This window comes from Macrobrachium rosenbergii, chromosome 55, assembly GCF_040412425.1.
Source record: "Macrobrachium rosenbergii isolate ZJJX-2024 chromosome 55, ASM4041242v1, whole genome shotgun sequence".
NCBI classification, from domain to species: Eukaryota; Metazoa; Arthropoda; class Malacostraca; order Decapoda; family Palaemonidae; genus Macrobrachium; species Macrobrachium rosenbergii.
This window is the reverse complement of record NC_089795.1, coordinates 73,250,163-73,270,162: the sequence shown is the minus strand read 5'-3', so window position 1 is coordinate 73,270,162 and position 20,000 is coordinate 73,250,163. Positions and strand designations below refer to the sequence as shown.

The window sequence follows — 20,000 nt, the reverse complement described above, 5'->3', positions numbered from 1 at the left end:
ATATCCCTTTTCAATGACGTGGCAATATCCCTTTTCAATGACGTAAAGTGTCAAAATGTCCATGGCCTAAATTTCAGAGAAACAGAACATCGAGCAATTTCCTTGATTCTTTTTCGTGTTGTCTCTTCTCTAGAAGTCGCTGAATGGCTGATTTGTTATGATGATTACACTGAGGCTCAATCAAGAAGTCCTTAAGCTGGCACTCATGGCAGAGCAATTCCGAATAGGTGTAAATATTACAAAACGCCATAATTATTCATCTTCATTTCTGATCAAGGAACTGAATACAATAAGGTTTAACCTCCACTTAAACCACATTGAAATACTTTGTCTATTTTTCTTCTCCGTTTCCTTTCTCTCTTTCTCTCCTTAAACCAAAACGTGGAACTGACGTAACGCACTGCGTCATAAGCTGTTGAAGGTAAGTGACGTAGCAGCTATGGTAACTCACTCGTTAAAAATGTTCGGAAATAACTTCGCATAACCCACCCTTCGCTTCCTTGGCCATCAACTACTCTATTGCTTGAGAGACGTGACTTTATTTATTTTCGTTTTAACAGGAGGACCTGATAGGGGGAGTGAGTGACTGAATGGCTGACTCACTGATTTGGAATGAAATAGCGTCACCCGGACAGACCGATCAGATGATGTCCTTATCTAGCCAAGATATTAAAAAAAAAAAGATGCAAGAAAAGCAACTAGAAGATGCTACTATAGAAATCAGAGAATGGACTTAAGGAAATGCCAATGTCTCAAGGTATAGGGACTGAAGAGATGTACCTTTTGTTACACAAGCTTTGCATATTACTTTTAATATGCTTAACTTTGTTTCTGTATTTGCTTTACCCTCAGTTGTGTCATTTTTCTGTTTCTCTAAATTAAGCGACACATTCATTATTTATTATTCATTGTATGATTCATTTGTCTGCGTAAGTCATATCAAAGGCTTTTCTTTAGGTTAGATTACAACCAGCATGGTCTACCTTATTTTTGTTTGTTCATATCTTTTTCAATTTAAATTTTTTTGTTGTGTTTTATAGTGCGTGTTGTTTTCTATGTGTTTAAGAAACTTCATTAGAGACTTTTGTCTCATACTCATTTGGTTAAAGTCGTAAAACCACTGGCTTTGATGCTCTGTTGAATAACTGTCCCTGACCTCCAGATGCTCTGGGCATAAAACAACAGCTGAAGATTGCTTGCGCAGGCATCGCAGTATTTTGCTCTGTGCTAAGGAGGCTCCAAGGATTAAATCTCTCTCTCTCTCTCTCTCTCTCTCTCTCTCTCTCTCTTTGAATTAAGTTTTCACAGGATTTTCACAAGTATTATCTGTTCAGTATTCTTGCTACTCTCTTTCTGAATTAATATTCCTCGACACCTCCCTCAGATCACTTACCTTCAACAGCTTATGACGCAGTGCGTTACGTCAGTTCCACGTTTTGGTTTAAGGAGAGAAAGAAAGAGAAAGGAAAGGGAGAAGAAAAATAGACAGAGTAATTAAGATTTTCTATCTGTATTTCTAAATAAAATTGTTAAAGCATCTGTACATTGGTTGTCTTATAAGAAAGTCCAGATTAAATAATAACTCTTCGTAAAAATCAAAATGTTTTAAGGCGTTCGAAAAAGTTCGTGAAACAATATAAAAATGTTCTTAAAGGGAGTTTAATACATTTCCAAAGACAGATTTGCTTTCGAGCAAAAGACATAACAAGCAAATAAGGATAAACATTATTTTCTTAAATAAATAGTGACGACGCCAAGAAGAGTTTAGGTAGCTAAAATCATCTGTCACAGTAGGAATACTCACTCATCCGCAGAGAGAGAGAGAGAGAGAGAGAGAAACTAATAGTAATGGGACATCCTTTCTCTTTTGCTAATGAAAAATCTGTTCTTAAGCATCCGGGAACACACAGGAAGTGTGGAAGTTTCATATCCTGAAAAGGGCTGTGAGGTTCATTTAGTATCACAAAATAAGAGTGAAGCTGATAAAAAAATAAAATATTAGCGGTGTTTCACGTGTCGCGACAGATTATCTATTATCAGTTTGAATTTTTATCACAATAAGAGAATACTTGATAGGTTTATCTCTCTTTAGTCATGTTCAAAAACACTCACGATGCCATGCTAAGCTGACGTTGACAGATAATAAAGCAAAAAAAGAAATGCATGGAGGGGGCTGTGTGAATGACACAGCAACGATACAAAAAATGAGCAAGCGGATTTATATATATATATATATATATATATATATATATATATATATATATATATATATATATATATATATATATATATATATATATATACATATATATACATATATGTGTATATATACATATATGTATATATATATATATATATATATATACGTATACATATAAAATTTAAGAATCATCAACGTTCTTAGTTATTTTACGATGTATGTAAATAATATATGTATTTGTATAATTCAGGATTAAGGTTCTCTTCCCTTTTACTCTTCTACTAAGTTCAGGCTTTTTATTAATAGGTTCCTTTCTTTCCTCTTTCTAAATCCCGTTTCTTGCAATATCGGAGTTATATTAAGGTAGAAGGCACTCTACCCTTTTATCCAGTTTCTTCTGTAGGTAATTAAGCTTAAGGTTATAATAAATGATTAAGTTTGTTTAGTATGTTCTGTTATCCTCTCTGAGTGTTGTCCTCTGTGATATTGCACTGGCTTAAACCTGTGTGGTATTGATCGTAAAAGTGAAAAATAAAAGCTTGTCATGCGACTCATGACTCTTTAAATAGTTGTGAACACAGAGCTCATACGAGATATATCTGTCTAAGTTGGTAAATTCTGACTTATCTGATAGACTTGATAAAAGATAATTGAAATAAAGTTGCAAAACAGCTCTAGGGTTTGTAATCCACGAATACCCTCGGCGTGGCACAGCGAATCTAGAACAGAAAATACAGGGATTCGTGAGAAGTCCTGATCTTTTGATCTTGATGTGACTTAACTTACATTTATTACCCTCAACGGCAATTATAAATGTCGTAAAATAATCCAGATTGCCAGCAGGGAAAGTAAAAGTAAACTAAGAAACGTGAGAAAGGTTCAAAATTATGCAAGCGATACAGGGTGAATGTCTCTAAACTTTACATGAAGACAACCACTTGTATACAAAATTCATAAAACTTACCATGCTGTAAGATAAATAAGTGTATATATTATAAAATATAACACAAATGCAATAACAGATTTCATCTCGATAAGATGTAACAACAAAATACAGAAGAAAAATTTGTTCACATTAAAACGATTAGCGTTTGGGGATAACCGAATGAGTTCACTTAACTTTTGTTTTCTTTTATTTCCACTCTGACAAAAACGTTTCAGTAACCACTTCCGTATCTGCCGTCTCTAATGGGGACTGGGGTAGGGGAATGGGGGGGCGGGGCGTTACAGAACGTGTCGTACTATAAAGGGAAAGTGACGCCTCCATAAACACTGCACGCCAGAAGAAAAGATGCCAACCGATGACTTTTAACGGCGATGAAGCCACGATAAAACCGCGTTAATGTTGTTGCTGAATAAAGCTTTTATTTGTCTGCCCTCCTCACGCGTCTGGCAAAGCTCCCTCAACAAGCCTCGCAGGATGATGACACGAAAAAGTCAAGAGGTCAGATTGTCTTCCATTGATATGAATAGGGTCGTTGCAACAAGCAGCTGCATGCAAGCAAGGTCGAACCGGGTTGGCAACACATTACTCGACCGCAAAAAAGAATAAATTAAAATTGCCTTTCTGCAATCGACCTTATCATATACGCAACATCGGCAATATCAAAGATACGAAAACAGACGACAGAGCAATGTAAACATAATAGCTTACTTTGATACCAACAAGTAAAAAAAATACATAAACATTGGCAATGGTATCTAAGAAATTATTGTTATTTATTAACAGACATATAACTGCAAATATGAGCCTCAACATACGCATTGTGTGATAAATGCGACTTGGCTTAAGCAAGAAAGAAAGAAAACGTGGCTGAAGAGTCATAAATAATACCCTAAGAACATGAAATCAGAACACGACTCGCAGAACATGGTAATTATCGTACTCGGCAACATGACAATCATCTTGTTTAAGATCTGCTCCTCATATGTTTATTTGAAAACAGCGTAGAATATCTTATAAAGAAAACTGGGTGTGTGTGTGTGTGTGTGTGTGTGTGTGTGTACCAAATACTTGAGGCATCTTTGACTCACTCGCTGTCACTCGATATTAAAGGAAAAACTTTACCAAATGTTCATTAGTATTTTGACTGGGGTATTCCCTTCTCACGGCGTCGTCCTTCTCGAATTGTAACTGTTGTGGAATTTCCGACATCAGTTTTTCATCTCTCCGTTCTTTGTACCCAAAGTGGGATTCACGTGGATACAGTTTTGCATAAACAAGCTTTCCCTCATTAACTGTTCATGTCGTCTTCAAACCTACCATCAGAAGGCAAACATTGCAACGATATACGTGGCGAAAATTAAGTCGTACTTGTTAGTTAACGCTAACTGAATTGACATGAATTTCTTCACCAATTTTGGGTATAAGGTGCAAAAATTGTCAAGATGCTGAGGTACGCCAAAAGACTCCGCGTGTGAAAGAGGCTTAACTCTCACATACTTTAAAACTACGGATCAAACCCTGACTTAACAATGTGGGTTAAACGTTTGGCTTCAGTATGTGTGCAGTTAAATTACTAGACATTTTAACAGATTTTTATTCTCAGTTACAAAGCTTTATATGTCACGAGTGTTTTATCTTTGAGCATATACGTATACGTATACATACAGACACATCCACACACATATATACATATACACACCTATATAATATATACACACATATATATATATACACATATATATTATATATGTGTGTATATATATGCACAATAAGTGTGTGTGGTATACATACGTACAAACACATATAATTATATAAAACACACACACACACACACACACACACATATATATATATATATATATATATATATATATATATATATATATATATATATATATATATATATATACACATACAGAAAGAAAGAGCGAAAGAGAAAAAATGAATTACCAGAACACATCCTAAAATAACTTAAGACATCACACGTCAGATATGTGAGTCCAAACACAGAACAAGTAAACAGACACAGGAGGAAAAGACTGAATTGATTTGAAAATGAAAACAAACTGGAGCTTCCTACGTCCCGCCCACCTGCAGAGGCGACGGAATGCACACCCAAAGGGATCAACGTGTACGCCACTTGAAGATTTATATTTCTTCACTGCTCGTGATATCTTGAACGGCATAAGGGAGATTAATTTTGCGACTCACGTGTAATGATGAAGCAACTGCTTGCAAAGTCATTTTTCTCTAGCTATTCTTCATGCGATGATTTATTTATACATTTTAATTCTTCCGTTAAAATCACGATTGCCTTCTCTGCTGAATTCTTTCATTAATTCTTATGAATATTAGTCCTTGCTTTATTTCATTCGAAGGTTTATTTCCGTATTTTGATCTTCAATTAATCTAGCAGATATTTATGTTTCCTGTCGCAATGCTAAAAGCTATTAGTTAGCCAATTAAATAGTTAATATGTTGACAACTAAGCTTTCTAGTTATGTGATAATTTATTTACTTCTCTATCTGACAATTCTTTAAATGTTTCAGTAATTTATTATATAAAAAGATTTAACCACCAGTTAGTTTACAGCATATATCATTAACACAATTATGAATTAATAAAGTATTTATTCATTAATTAATGAACTTGTTTACAAATTATTCTACGAACCAGATAATCCAATAATTTACTTACCAGATTTTAAATGAATTATCTTCCCTTTTCAGTCCATAAATTCCTATTAGGTCGCCTTGATCGGCTGGTTAATTTTTCTAATAAATGTCACCTATTTTTCTATAAAATAATTTTCTTCTGTTCTTTTAATTATAAGAGAATCTTATTTACGACGTTACTGAGCTTAAGTATTTATTAATTTGTTCTATCACTAATACGTTAATTTTCCATCTTTAATTTTAATAACATATAAAAACACCATCATCCCTAAGGGCTAATAATTTTCATTCGCGATGAGAGAGAGAGAGAGAGAGAGAGAGAGAGAGAGAGAGAGAGAGAGAGAGAGAGAGAGAGATTCTTGACGTCTAAATTCTTGCAAACTGTAATAAATAATAAAGTAAAATCTATTTTCTACTTGCTCGGACTTTTTATATAGCTTCGTGTATCTTCTTTTTACCATTCTCTCTCTCTCTCTCTCTCTCTCTCAATTGGCTAACAATGTTTTTTCTCTTCCCCACCCAGATCTTGTTCAGGAAAAACTCAGAATGACAAGAGTTTTTCTAATTCCCATCTTTTTGCAATTCTCAGTGAGTGGAAGGTTCTCTCATTGCCTGACCACGGCGGAAATAGATTTTGGTTTTTCAGACGTTAACCTCCAGTTTAAAGTGCCGGCACAAAAGTTAGCATGAAACCAGACCAAGATTTTGTTCCCAATTCTCTGCTGGAAGTTTCAAACTCAAATAAAAGCAAAACAGACACAAACACACCTTGGGGATGGGGGAGGAAGACTATGACCATATTACACTTGAACGTCCTGTTTTGGGTGAATTCTTGGGCTACAATAATTTTATAAACTTTACCAATAAATCGTGTATGGTGTTGTCGTTGCTTTCATAATTAGACAACGAAAGGAGGAGGAAGAGAAAGGTACCTGGATTCATCAAGGAATTCTCTTACCTTGAACCTTACCGTTTTAATACACCAATTCTGACAATATTAACGGAAGTAGCGTGTGTCCTAATCATACGTATAGGTTTCGTAAGCGTCTGCTTCGGAATTAAGTATAAAGAAAACGGATATGATACCACCAAATAATTTTTTGGTTCATCTTAGATTTTCGTTACTTCCCTTTTGCGTAACGGAATCCGGAATCAGCGCTTCGTAATTCCAACTTTTGGCTCTCGGGCTTTTCGGCCTTCAGGATTGTGAGATACCCGTTTCTCTTGAATCGTATCCGTAGCTGAGCTTGAGAGAGAGAGAGAGAGAGAGAGAGAGAGAGAGAGAGAGAGAGAGAGAGAGAGAGAGAGAGAGAGAGAGAGATCACGGTGCATTTACAGTTTTACGTGAAAATTCTTGAAAACTGTAATAAATAATAGAGAGAAATTTATCTTTTACATTTTTCCGGTCCTGATCCTCTCTCTCTCTCTCTCATTCATTAGACTAACGATGTCTTTTCACTTCTACCATATACTGTTTCGGAAAACCCTTAGAATGATATACAAAAGTTTTCTGATTACTCCTTTTTTAAATCCTTAAAAACTAAAGGGTTTTCCAATTTCTTGTCCACCAAGGATAGAGAAAAAAAGTAAGACCAATTTGGTTTTTTAAATCTTTACATGCAGTTTACAATGCTGGCACTAAACTTGACAAGGTATTAGATGAGGATTTTGTGCAAAATTTTCTGCTGAAGGCCTCGCACTCAAACACGAAACAAACACAAACAAGCAAAAGGGGGAAGAGGGGGGAAGGGGAGAGGGGAGGAAGAGAAAGGTCGACCGCAATCATGTTACATTTCTTGAACGTCCAGCTTGGGGTGCATTCTTAGACAACAATAATTGCGTAACTTTCACGGGTAAATCGTGTATGACGTTGTTATTGTATCTGTAACAAGAAAAAGAAAAGGAAAAAAAAAACCAAAAGAAAATGAAGAAAGGTAACGGAAACGGCATTTGTCCCAATCACAGGTAAGTTTCATCTGGATATGAGTTATACAGAAACCGGACGTGATACACCCGAGCAATTTCGGTTCATCTTATGTTTTCGTTACTTCCCTTTTGCGTAACGGAATCCGGAATCAACACTTCGCAATTCCAACTTTTGGCTCTGGGGTTTTTCGGCCGTAAAGGTTGTGAGATATCCGTTTTTCTGGAATCATATCCGCAGCCGTGCTTGAGAGAGAGAGAGAGAGAGAGAGAGAGAGAGAGAGAGAGAGAGAGAGAGAGAGAGAGAGAGAGAATATTTAAGTCAAAGGAATTTAACCTTCGAGATCACTACGGGAGAGAGACAAAAAAGTGTACCCACAAAAAAAAAGAAAAAAAGAGAAAAAAAAGAGAAGAAAAAAAAGCAGCGAAAACGTCACAAGACGTCTCGAGGAATCAGTGGTGATTTCCTCGGGCTCAAATTATGTCAGGGCTTCCTCGAACACTGGGAATTATAGAACTAATGATGACGTCAAATGACCTGATTACTGCGTTACGTTATATAACATGCTCCTCACACAGTGTTTGCGCAGCTGAGTGGCATCATAATCTGCAAAAAAAAAAAAACTTGAATCGCGTTCCTTAGCTTATATTTGTTACTGAAACTGACTTGCAATCATCACTTAGCACGGTAAATCACATTTTGCAATCATCACCTAGTATGATACGTCAAATATTGTTTAAGGTGATGCCACAACTTAAAATACGAAGTATACTTCGACCTTACAAGGTGAAAGTTTAGCAACTAACTGGAAGAGACTGAAGGAAGATCCGTCACTTAGGCTTTTAAGATATTTTAGAATCAAAAGCAACAGAACTGAAATATGCAGAAAAAAATACAGAAAACACAACTGCATGCGCCTACTTCCAGGGATTAACTAACCACAAGGTAACACTCGATATTGGCTACAAAACTATCGTTTGCCAACGAGAATTTTAGTGACGTAAAATACAATGTACTGAACGTAAACAATAGATGGGTGGGTCCGACACGAGTGAGAACGAGTTGCATAGGCTACCTCGGATGGGAGGGTGCATATACTGAAAGGGGAGGAGGAAGAGCAAAGCGGCCAATAGGTCCGAAAGGCATTGGGAAAGGAAAGGAAAGAGACAAAACATTATGCAAGGTGGGGCTGCAGTCGAGCGGGAACCCTCTTTGGTCATCTCTTCTTGGAGTTCCTGCCTGGGTGACTTACAGTAGTACACTGGTGAGTGGGGAGTGGTGACTAGTCCGTTCGGTCGACTTTGAACGGCTCCTCTCATTGACTCGACAGGTCCCGTTGCGCTAACATCTATCCCAGGTCGATTAAGAGGTGAGTGTTGTTTCTTAATCAACAGTGAATTATTTTCATTAATCTACGACAGCAAGTGAAAATCTCATTAATCTGAGTCGACAAATGAGTGTTTTAAATCACGAGCCTGAAGTTGAGCGTTGTCGAATATATAATTTGAGACTGCAAGTAAATGATGTTTAGTTATTCAAGGAATCAGGTGAATGTTGTTTACCGCCTCTAAAAGTGAGCGTTGTTCATTTTGTTCTACAGAAACACACTACAACACAGACGAAACGAGGTTATAATATACTTTTCAATTTACGAAAACAGTGTTTGTGATGGGGACATTTTACCAAATAAACATGACATCTTTGTGTACACATGATCATGTTCCGCAGCAATGACACAGTAACATCATTTAAAAATTCTCGTTGCAAACGCGAGTGATAAAGTGGTATTAGCGAAACGAGAAGCCGACGTCACTCTGTTGTGTGAATGTAAAATGAAAGAGCAAGGGTAAAACAAAAGTTTTACTAACATTTGTACCATTGAGGGTTCTCTTTATCCAGCTTAGATCTAATAGAGATAAAGGAAAAAGGAAAAGGTAGGCTGACAGAACTCTAAAGAATGGCGGGTCCACTTCTTTAATGAAGAAAGGCCACGATGATTATCCACTGTAAAAATATATGAGCATTTATGGCATGAAAAATGGAAGGACTTGCAGAGTTCGAATACGCACACTTATTAACTAAAATTCAGACAAAATTTAACCTTACGGGAAAAAGACTGTTGGAGCGCATAAACTGACCACAAGTTTGCTTAGCTTATTTCTCTTTCACTGGAATTCAGTTTTTTTTCCATCCTTCTATGCTAAGGTAAAGACTTTTCCTTTAAAGATGCTATATATATATATGTGTGTATATATATATAATATATATATATGTATACAGATACAGACATATATATATATATATATATATATATATATATATATATATATATATATATATATATATATATATATCATATAGAAATAATTAATTACAATATGTGACGACGGAAGTTAATGCCATATCCAGATTTTCATGAAGTTCAGCAAATCTCCAACATTAGTTATTTGCTTGATCCAGTGTAGGCGAATCCCCCACAGTTTACTACTTGTAAAAGGTATGTAAGACCTTGTCTAATACTGCATCAGTAACGAAGAAAAAAGCGAAAATTTTTTCAACTATATAAGGACTTCTGGAAACACAGCTCTTTAAGTGCCAAAATAGCTCGAAAAACATGACTGAGCTCCAAGTGTCACGGAAAAACTGGAAATAGTAGGCCTCCGAGTGACGAGAGAATGTGAAAACCAATCCCAAGAGTCCTGGATTGGCTAGAGTAATTCGCTTCCTCAAGTGTTAAATGAAAACTGGAAAAGTAACTTTCAAGCTATAAGGAAAAGCAAACGGAAGACACATGGCTTTAAGTTATGTGGGGAAACCTGTAAATACGTCTTCCGACTGGTAAGAAATAATCCAAAGGCCTGGACTTCTCTGTGGATATGCGGAAAACGGAATTACATAAGTTTTAGGTTATTAGAATAATGTTCAGTAAAAAACATAACATCCGGGAACACGCAGTTTTTCAGTGCTAAAAGCAAAGTAGAAATACATAGCCTTAAAATGCTATGGGAAAACATAAAATGTGGTTCAAGCCCAACACGTTCCCTACAAACGTATCTAACGCAATTTTTTTTTTCTGGCAGCCTACGTGCGAGGCTGTCTTCTAAAACGTATACTCACTAATTAGGGGTCTGTTCTATAATGTCTACAGGATGCAGTCTACTAGTAATAGAGTTATATTCAGAAATTCCCCAAAATGTGCATCCTACATTTATCAGATTCTCCAAATTGGCAACTGGAGACATACCACCTAACCTACACCAACCGCCCTTAACCTACTTAAAGAGTGCGTTTAGAATGAGACTCTTAGAGAAACATATACTCGTACATGAAAATCCTGTAGATGTTTTGGGAATCTAGTTACTTTATGTAGTAGGCGCTTTAGGGGAAAAGTTTTCAATCTGGGAAGTCCCTTGAAATGACTGGCATTCAAGTGTAATATATAAGCGGAAACATGGGGTTCCAAGTGTCACGGGACCGATTGTATTTAGAAATACAGCGTTGCAAGTGTCATACACAAGAGGTGCATGGCTTACAGATGTCAAGGCCAAACTGGAAATACCTGTGTTTCAAGAGTATAGAAAATAACTGGAAACGTGGTTCCAGTAAAAAGAGACATATTTCCCATGTGCTAAAACATTCAAATATATTGGTTTTGAAAACGAAGCACACGTGCAGTTTTTTGGTCTGAGAGAGAGAGAGAGAGAGAGAGAGAGAGAGAGAGAGAGAGAGAGAGAGAGAGAGAGATTATTTATTTAATAAATTTATTACGCCCAAAGACGTCAAACAAAGTTACATATTAGCAGTTACTTACAGTACATCAGAAATCAACAGAAAAAAATTACAGCATTGAATTATCAGTATATCAGTTACAATAATAACATATATGAGATCGTATTCCATTATCACAACAACTGCAACAGAGTTTAGCAACCACCAAAGTGTGGATGACGAGTCAAAATTAAGTCTAGGTGGTCATCTTTGAGTAAATATTGGCAGGTTTGAAGTAAATTTTGTCCTTGAGGTAACAGATTCCTGACAGTGGGGCAATGAAGGCAGTAGTGTTCAAGGTTATTGGCATTAGCAAGGTTACACAGTTTACATGAGGTGTAGTGTGGTATATCTAGTGTCTGTCCAACCTGCCACACAGGACGATATCCCAACCTTATCCTGGCACTTACGACATTATGCCTACGCACCATGAGTCCACGTCGCCGGTACTTGTGACTGCTCTGCAGAAAGTTATCATGATGTTGTATGGAAACACTAGTGCCCCTCTCTGCATCCCTACGCTGTACTGTACAGGCAAAAGCTGCTGAATACATTCTATGTTTAAGGCAGCGAAGTGAGGGCTCAACATTTCTGTCATCAAGTTCAAGCGTGCAGGCAGCTTTAGCAAGACTGTCCACCATGTCATTCCCAGCAAGCCCAATATGGGAAGGCATCCACATAAAGGACAAGACAAGCGAGGCATTGTAAGCAGCAGCGAGTTGACACAATATGTCTCGCACAACACGGCCACAGCTGGGCCTAGAAGATGTTAGTGCCTGGAGTGCAGATTTGGAGTCACAGATCACCAATCCATTCACATTTCTTCTAACAAGTAGGGTTACTGCATCCCATATACCTTGAAGTTCGCAATAAGTGGAACTGGATGAGTTTGGCAACCTGCGACCATGCCACCCACCCTCAGGAGATTCCAAAGTGGGGGAGAACATAGCACATGCTGCACTTCCATCTGCCTGTACTGAGCCGTCCACGTAGATGTGGTGTCCTGCAGGAACTGAAATTGACACTTTGGCTATTGTTTCAAAACCAGCTGCTTCTGTAGACTGGTATGGGCATCTTTAAAGGTTGGTGAAAGTGACAGCAGGAATAGGAACCCGCCATGGTGGCAAATCTTGGATGACTGCTTGCTCAGGTACACTGATATCAAGGTGTCGAAGATTTTCACATACTGCCCTAACTAGGTTATGGCCCCTGGCCGGAGTTGAGGTCTTGGTGCATCTTCGTCAAGTGATGCTCTGAGTACAGCAAAGAAGTTTGGAGTAAATTGTGGAGAGTGTAGACATTTAACAGAAAACAAAGTTACATTGGCATAAATTCTCTCTATTAATGGAGGTAACATGAGTTCGGTCTGCATGTTGACTATCCGAGTGGAAGGAGGGCATCCTAGGATAAACCTCATTACTCTATTTTGGAACTGTTCTAGAGGTTGTAATGCCTGTCTGGGTAATTGAATTAAAGCAGGAGATAAATAGTCAACAACTGACCTTAGGAAGAGGATATAGAGGGTTCTAGCCACGGGGATAGATATACCTGTGGCCCTGGTGGCAAGCCACTTGATGGGAGTGAAGCGAGGCTCCAGTCGATCAAGAAGGTTTTTCACCATGGGGTGGATTCGTTGGCGTGCAGGTATAGCAGGGGTGATCCTGACTGGTGCACCTAGATATGTATACTGTATGCAGTGAGGTATAATATTCCCAACCATAATGAACATTGGCAGGTCTCGGAGATTCCGGGCAGAGAAGATTCTGCTTTTTTCTGGGGAGAGTATGAGGCCACAGGAGGCACAGGACCTGTAGAATTCTTGAAGGACACGCTGAAGGTCTCGAGGGGTAGTGGAGTGGATGCAGACATCATCAGCATAGCGAGAGAGAGAGAGAGAGAGAGAGAGAGAGAGAGAGAGAGAGAGAGAGAGAGAGAGAGAGAGAGAGAGAGAGAGAGAGAGGGGGTAATGTAAGAAAAACAAAATACGGTAAAAGAAGAGACTGAATAGACCAATTTGTTGTTATAAACAGAAGAGAGAGAGAGAGAGAGAGAGAGAGAGAGAGAGAGAGAGAGATCCGCAATATAATGCTGTTACGCTGTCTTGTGAAAAGACGAGATTTTACTATGCACCGGAACCGAAAACGCTGGGTGTCAAGCAGTGCAGCTAACTGGTGTTCATATCAACAAACACACATAAAAGCAATATAAACAAACAAATTCTCATGCAAACTCCATGTTTTCAGTGCAAACAAACAGTTGCTCGCTAACGCCAACATGCACATCAAAAAATTAATACCTTTCCTGAGAGTGTTAAGCAAAGCTGTCATGAACTAGGTGGTCTGAGATGATTATCGTGCCCTGTTTATCTCTCACTGGTTTTCTGGTCAAGGTTATCCATGATTCTGATTTGCAACATGTCTTACCTTATAATTTCTTAGTAATGAGTATATCATCATAGGGCTAATTTATTGAATGTCCAGGTAATAAGGACAATCATGATAATCATTAATACTTTATCTTTATTAATATTATTAAAAAATATATATGTTTTAAATAAAATATTATAATAACCAATACTTCCTATGTTAATGCAAATGCGTATGTGTAACTAAATAATTCAGCAAAAAAAGAAAGTCATGATTATTTTTTGGGGGGCAAATTTTACCACAGACATGAATGAAAAAGTTCTATGTAGCTCATTACAAAAGTAACAGCGCACGCGCGCGCGCGCACACACACACACACACACACACACACATTTCGACTTGTGTGGAGATGAAATTCTTAAAAAGAAAAATTGGAGCAATGCACTGCATTACGGATTTCTCTCTCTCTCTCTCTCTCCTCAAGAGTATAATTCATTTAATTAGTATGGAACTTGCTTAGTTATAACAATGACTAATATCACTTTATTTCAAGTCTCTCTTGCTGGAATTCTCTTAGTAGTAGTGGTAAATTCAGGGCAGTGGTTAACAAATTCAGTCTCTCTCTCTCTCTCTCTCTCTTAGAGTTTCCATGTGTAATAATGTATATACCCAAGTTAGCCTGGCACTGGTCTTGCTTGAATAACTGTAACAACAGAACCCTTTGGCAGTGATATATCATCCTACTGGAAGGTGGTATACCAGTTCTTTGCTGTAGTTCTGCTTTCAAGTCAAGATTGCATAACAATGCATCCTACTGGGTTTATATAAGAAATGACCTTACTTACGCTTTCCTTAGTTCGTGCTGTGCTTGGGAAGTGAGAGGGTGGGTTAGCAAATTCAAATGATTTCATCTACATACTAACGCAATATAACTAATAACAAAGCACATTAAATGCAAAATGACAAGGGCACTGCAGAGGATTGCTTTTTTATTCTCAATAGTCTTTGTATATACACTGAATGAGATTTTACTCCCTCATATGTAAGCTCACACAAACTGAAATGAGTTAACTGGATATTGCATGGAGTAGCAATTTGAACTATAACGTATTCTAGTGCTTTCTTTTTTTCAGTAACCATTACATTAGCTACTACATCTCATTCACTGAAACTCATAGCCCGATTTTCCACATGCATCTGCATTATTATTAAAATCTGTGACACAGTTTATGTAATTCAAGTTCTTTTTTGGCTTTTCCTGCCGAGATACACACGATTCACACGATTATTATTATTATTATTATTATTATTATTATTATTATTATTTATTATTATTATTATTATTATTACAAATATTCTTGTGTTATGTTTACGAAATGGGATATGTATACCTATTGAATACTAATGAATTTATTCCAGTCACAATTATTACCTATATTTTTTTTTTTGTTGTATACGCGATTCCATGTTGTTGTATAACTGTTTATATGTTTATGTAACCAAGCAACAACCCTTTCACATTACTTGCAAATTAGACTAAATAATCTTAACAAGGCAGATTCGACAAATTGGTTAATTATGAGGTTCATCCCCAAAAAGTAGCATAAGGGTTCGAAGTACGGCCATGAGGCTGGGGTTAAAAATTTTATATGAACATTATCTCTCTCTCTCTCTCTCTCTGGATGGTTCCACCAGGCAAGTTGTTTAACTTTTTCTAACGAGAGAGAGAGAGAGAGAGAGAGAGAGAGAGAGAGAGAGAGAGAGAGAGAGGGTGGGTGGGGGGGTGGGGAGAATCCACACCAAAATGTCAACATATAAATTCATCAGTGAAATTTTATTTGAAGGAAGAGGAAATTTTACCACAGCAACGGTGACAAATCTTCAAGGAAACAATTTTTTTTCCAGTTCTACCTTAAACCAACCATGAAATTTGAGGATTCCCACAAGTTCAGCCATGTCCAAACCATGCAAGTATAGTACATCACATAACTACGGCAATAAATTGTACGTAGAAGAAAAATACCGTGTATAGGAGATTAAAAAATTTAAGTTCTGTAAAAGAGGTGATATAAACAATGCATTATGTAAACGGAAAACCACACCCTCAATTTCAGTGAAGCAGATATTGTAATGTTTACCCGAAAAGGACAGACGGTATTCTAACTGGAATTTCGTGATGTATATAATATTTAGAACAGTGATTTCAACTTGGATGATCTTACAAGTGTAAAATTAAAATCTCATTCTAAATATACACGATGCTGACAAAAATAACTTCTCTATAATATTCTTTTCATTGTACACTTAATATCATGTTTTGTTTGTACAAACTTGTACACCAATTTTACCATACGACCTGATTTATCACTAACAGCCCTATTTTATATTGCAGTTACTAACTTGGAGTGTCTCCTTCCAACTATCTAGTATTTTGATTAATTATTTTTTATACATCTTTTCCTCCAGACTATGGGAAAATGGGAGAAGTTCCCTTCCGAAACCAAATAATGGATTTTTTCATATTATTGTGTAATATTATTATTATGGAAATAACCACTGGAAATGTGTTGATAGCCTGTATGTATGTACGTATATATAGTGTTTCACTAACAATAATGATGGTGATGGTTCATCCCAAAATGTCCTTTTTTTGCAGTCATGATGTGCCTTCACATCTTAGCATCTTTTCTGGTCATCGCCATCTCAGGGGGCATTGTCTACCGACGGAGGAGCGGAAGATGCACCAGCAAGAAGCTCCTCAACAATGAGACTGTCATTATCACAGGGGCATCTGCAGGTACAACAACAGTATTCTTCGTTACTAAACTGTCATTATCACAGGGGCATCTGCAGGTACAACAACAGTATTCTTCGTTACTAAACCCGGGCAGGGAAGGCATTATTTACTTCGGGGCCAATGACCATGCAATGTGGGGTTGTTTCCTGCAAGACACAACTGTTAACCGGAATTATTCTTCATAAAATTTTTTACTTTTCGTTAAGTTTACTTCACGTGTAGCTAAATACCAAAGTGAACAAATGAACATAGTCATCATTCCTGAAAAATTCATATAACTGAAAGAATGCTGTTAATAATCTTCGTATTTTTACGTGTACATTAATTAATTAACGTGCATACACTAGAATGATCCATTCTTTTTACTAGTCCTATTCACTTCTTTTTCTCCTTTCCCATTCCGTATTTCGTTTCTTAGATGAATTGCAAGTAAGCTCCCAATTAAAAAAATGTTGTTGCCAAGTTTAAGCAAGCCTTGCATTTTTCTGTTTGTACATAGCTAATGAGAAAAACGCCTGAAAAGTAACGGCGCATCAATTATATGCCGTCGTATTGGCTAATATTCATAGAAATCTTTAGAGGCCTGGTCCAAATACAGAACAACAAAAGGTCACCGGAGTATTTGTGAACTTTATTTTTACATTTGTTTTCTTTCACTCGCAACACAGGAAACTTTGCTACTTGCAGGTGAGTGAATTAAAAGAAAACAGGCGTTTTAGATGTCTACAGTAGATTCTTATATCTATATTTGGATTTAATTCCCCCTGAGAGTAAAATTAAGTGGAAATGTGTCACTCAACTTTATTTTGTAATAATCTCTAGCCCCTCACATACTACCCCACTTTATTATGTCACGGGAAATGCTACAAATTGCACTGGGGGAAAATACCCTTTAAATGGAGAAGCCTCCACTACAAATTAGCTTAACAAACTAAATTTTCAAGGGAAAGCCAGCAGACAATTCATAATTTTATTACTAATTCCATTAGTTAAATCACAAAAACAAAAATTTTTCACATGTATAAGAAACATGGGCGTTTATACAGAGTAGCGTGAGCTTCTTGAAATGAAAAATTTTATTGAGCTTCATGAAATGAAAAATTTTATTATGTTATTTAGCAGAAGAGAAAATGTAAAACCATAAAATAAAGTAATATTAAATAAACAACTCCACAAAAGGGGGCCAAATGCAATATGACACTGAAACAAACAAAACATTTAATTGTCCCGTTCCAGCTGTCCATGAAGGGTTTCCAGTCGCACTCTCCCACTTGGGGCTTGGGACAGTTTTGCTTTCTCCTTTCTTAATATTTTTTAAAATGTTATGATTCCCTAAACCACTACGCTCGGAAATATACTTATATATATATACATATATATATACACATACATATATTATATTATATATATGGCGTAAATATAAATGGTATATATAATATATATTATGTATATGTGCATATATACATACATACATACATACATACATATATATATATATATATATATATATATATATATATATATATATATATATATATATACATACATATACATACAAGAGTTCCATTATTCCTTTTCAAGGTACTTTACAGCCATTTTCCATTTTGTTCAAACAAACCGGGATTCAGGGAGGGTAAGTACCATTATTAAAACGAATTTGAACTATAAGTAATATTCATGAACTTCGAACCAGTCTTAACCTAAATTAAGAGGAAAAAATGAAACGCATTGTTAACCAAATGTCATGATAACAGACTGCGAACGCCCCCCTGATATTTGATGAGACAGAATTCAAAGGAAATATGAGATAATGCAGATCACGTCTCTCTCTCTCTCTCTCTCTCTCCTGCATAACTGAGTCTATCACAGCCTTCGTGTCCAATGCTGACAGTTTTCGTTGTAAAATTTGAGCTACTCGCATCAATATAAAATTATCGACAATATCGTATAAAGAATAAAAAAATTGAGTATTTGCGTACCCCAAGTTTACGTTTGCAAGCCGGTTCCACTTACAAACAGTTCTTGGCTTTGCGAGAGAAAAGTATCCCTGATTTATCTGTGCGTTGAACGCTGTAAAACTAGCATTACTGCAATATTTTTACTATTACAAATCGGTTTTACCGTTACTTTGAATTTTACCGAAAGATGTTGCATAACTGAACATTTGTGGCACAAAATACAGCAAAGAATGATACCCCCCCTCATTTCTGTTACCACTGATGGTGCTAAATCTGACCACTCCCCTGTATTTATGAACCGGCCTTTGGGTTACATTACCTCACTCTTCCTATACTCCGTCAATCTCCTTACAACCAGCTTTGTCCCTTGTTTCATACACAGGTGAATAATTCCACTTTATACAATTTATGCTTTTTCTTCTTTACATGCTTCTCAAGCTCGCTGTCAGTCTTATTCGACATCCTCTTACGTTTGATACCAAGGGGAAAAGTTTTCCTCTTCGGAATAAGCTTAATATCCAACGCACACCGGCTCTAGGATGAAATCATACCCAAACTGGTTTTCATGACACGAACATTTTCTTCATTATTATAGTGGCGTTTTTGGTGCTAGACAACTGTCTGTAATCTACCCTGAGGGACTTAACAGCGTCCTTTACTCTTTATGCACAACATGACCACGATCAAAGAACCACCTTTAGTGAAGTTAACTCCCCGCTCATCAGTATGCAATGCGGCTGCTATGCAACATTAGCTACGCACTAGTCGGGATGTTTTCACAAGAGCCGAAGGCCATGACTCGCTGTTGCTAAACTCAGGCACATGGCAAGACCTTGCTCTTTGCTTCACCGCATTTTGGAATTTTGAAAAAAATCTTAGCCTAATTTTGTTCTAATCGTTTCTTATGTATGAAATTTCTGCTTATCAACAGAACATTTACAGCATTTATTACTAATTTTTCCTCGTTGTAAATATATGGTAATTAAATGCCTTCTGCCATTTTCATGGATCTAATTGCTGTTTCCTATAAAAATATCTCTGCAGCGAGTCTCGCAGCTTTTATAGATCGCTTCTCTCTCTCTCTCGCTCTTCAAATTATCGATTAGCATATTTACATTTCTAACAAAAAGATTACGTAACAGATTCACAATTCAAATAAATAATACAAAAGCGCTTTCACATGGCTGAAGTGGAAATTCACAAACAACTTCCTTATGAGATGGAGTACACAAATAAACGCCATGAACAGTGAGTCGATGTCGCTTTAAATCCTTCTGAACTACAGTATGTTTGTGCCTAATTTTGCTTGCAAATATCATCAAAAATTCTTATCAACATTAGGTCAGCTCCACTTTCGCACTATGT

At 36.7% G+C, this 20,000-nt stretch overlaps 1 protein-coding gene and 2 pseudogenes across 1 annotated transcript in view; 1 reads left to right on the top strand and 2 right to left on the bottom strand.

The window, feature by feature from the left end:
• LOC136835465 (uncharacterized) overlaps nt 1-13,393 on the bottom strand; it is a 16,716-nt pseudogene extending 3,323 nt beyond the window's left edge.
• barc (RRM1_TatSF1_like and RRM2_TatSF1_like domain-containing protein barc) overlaps nt 1-20,000 on the bottom strand; it is a 364,827-nt gene that overhangs the window by 46,212 nt on the left and 298,615 nt on the right. The gene's annotated exons all lie outside the window — the stretch shown is intronic.
• The window catches only part of LOC136835403 (retinol dehydrogenase 13-like), a 19,533-nt pseudogene continuing 8,510 nt past the window's right edge, over nt 8,978-20,000 (top strand).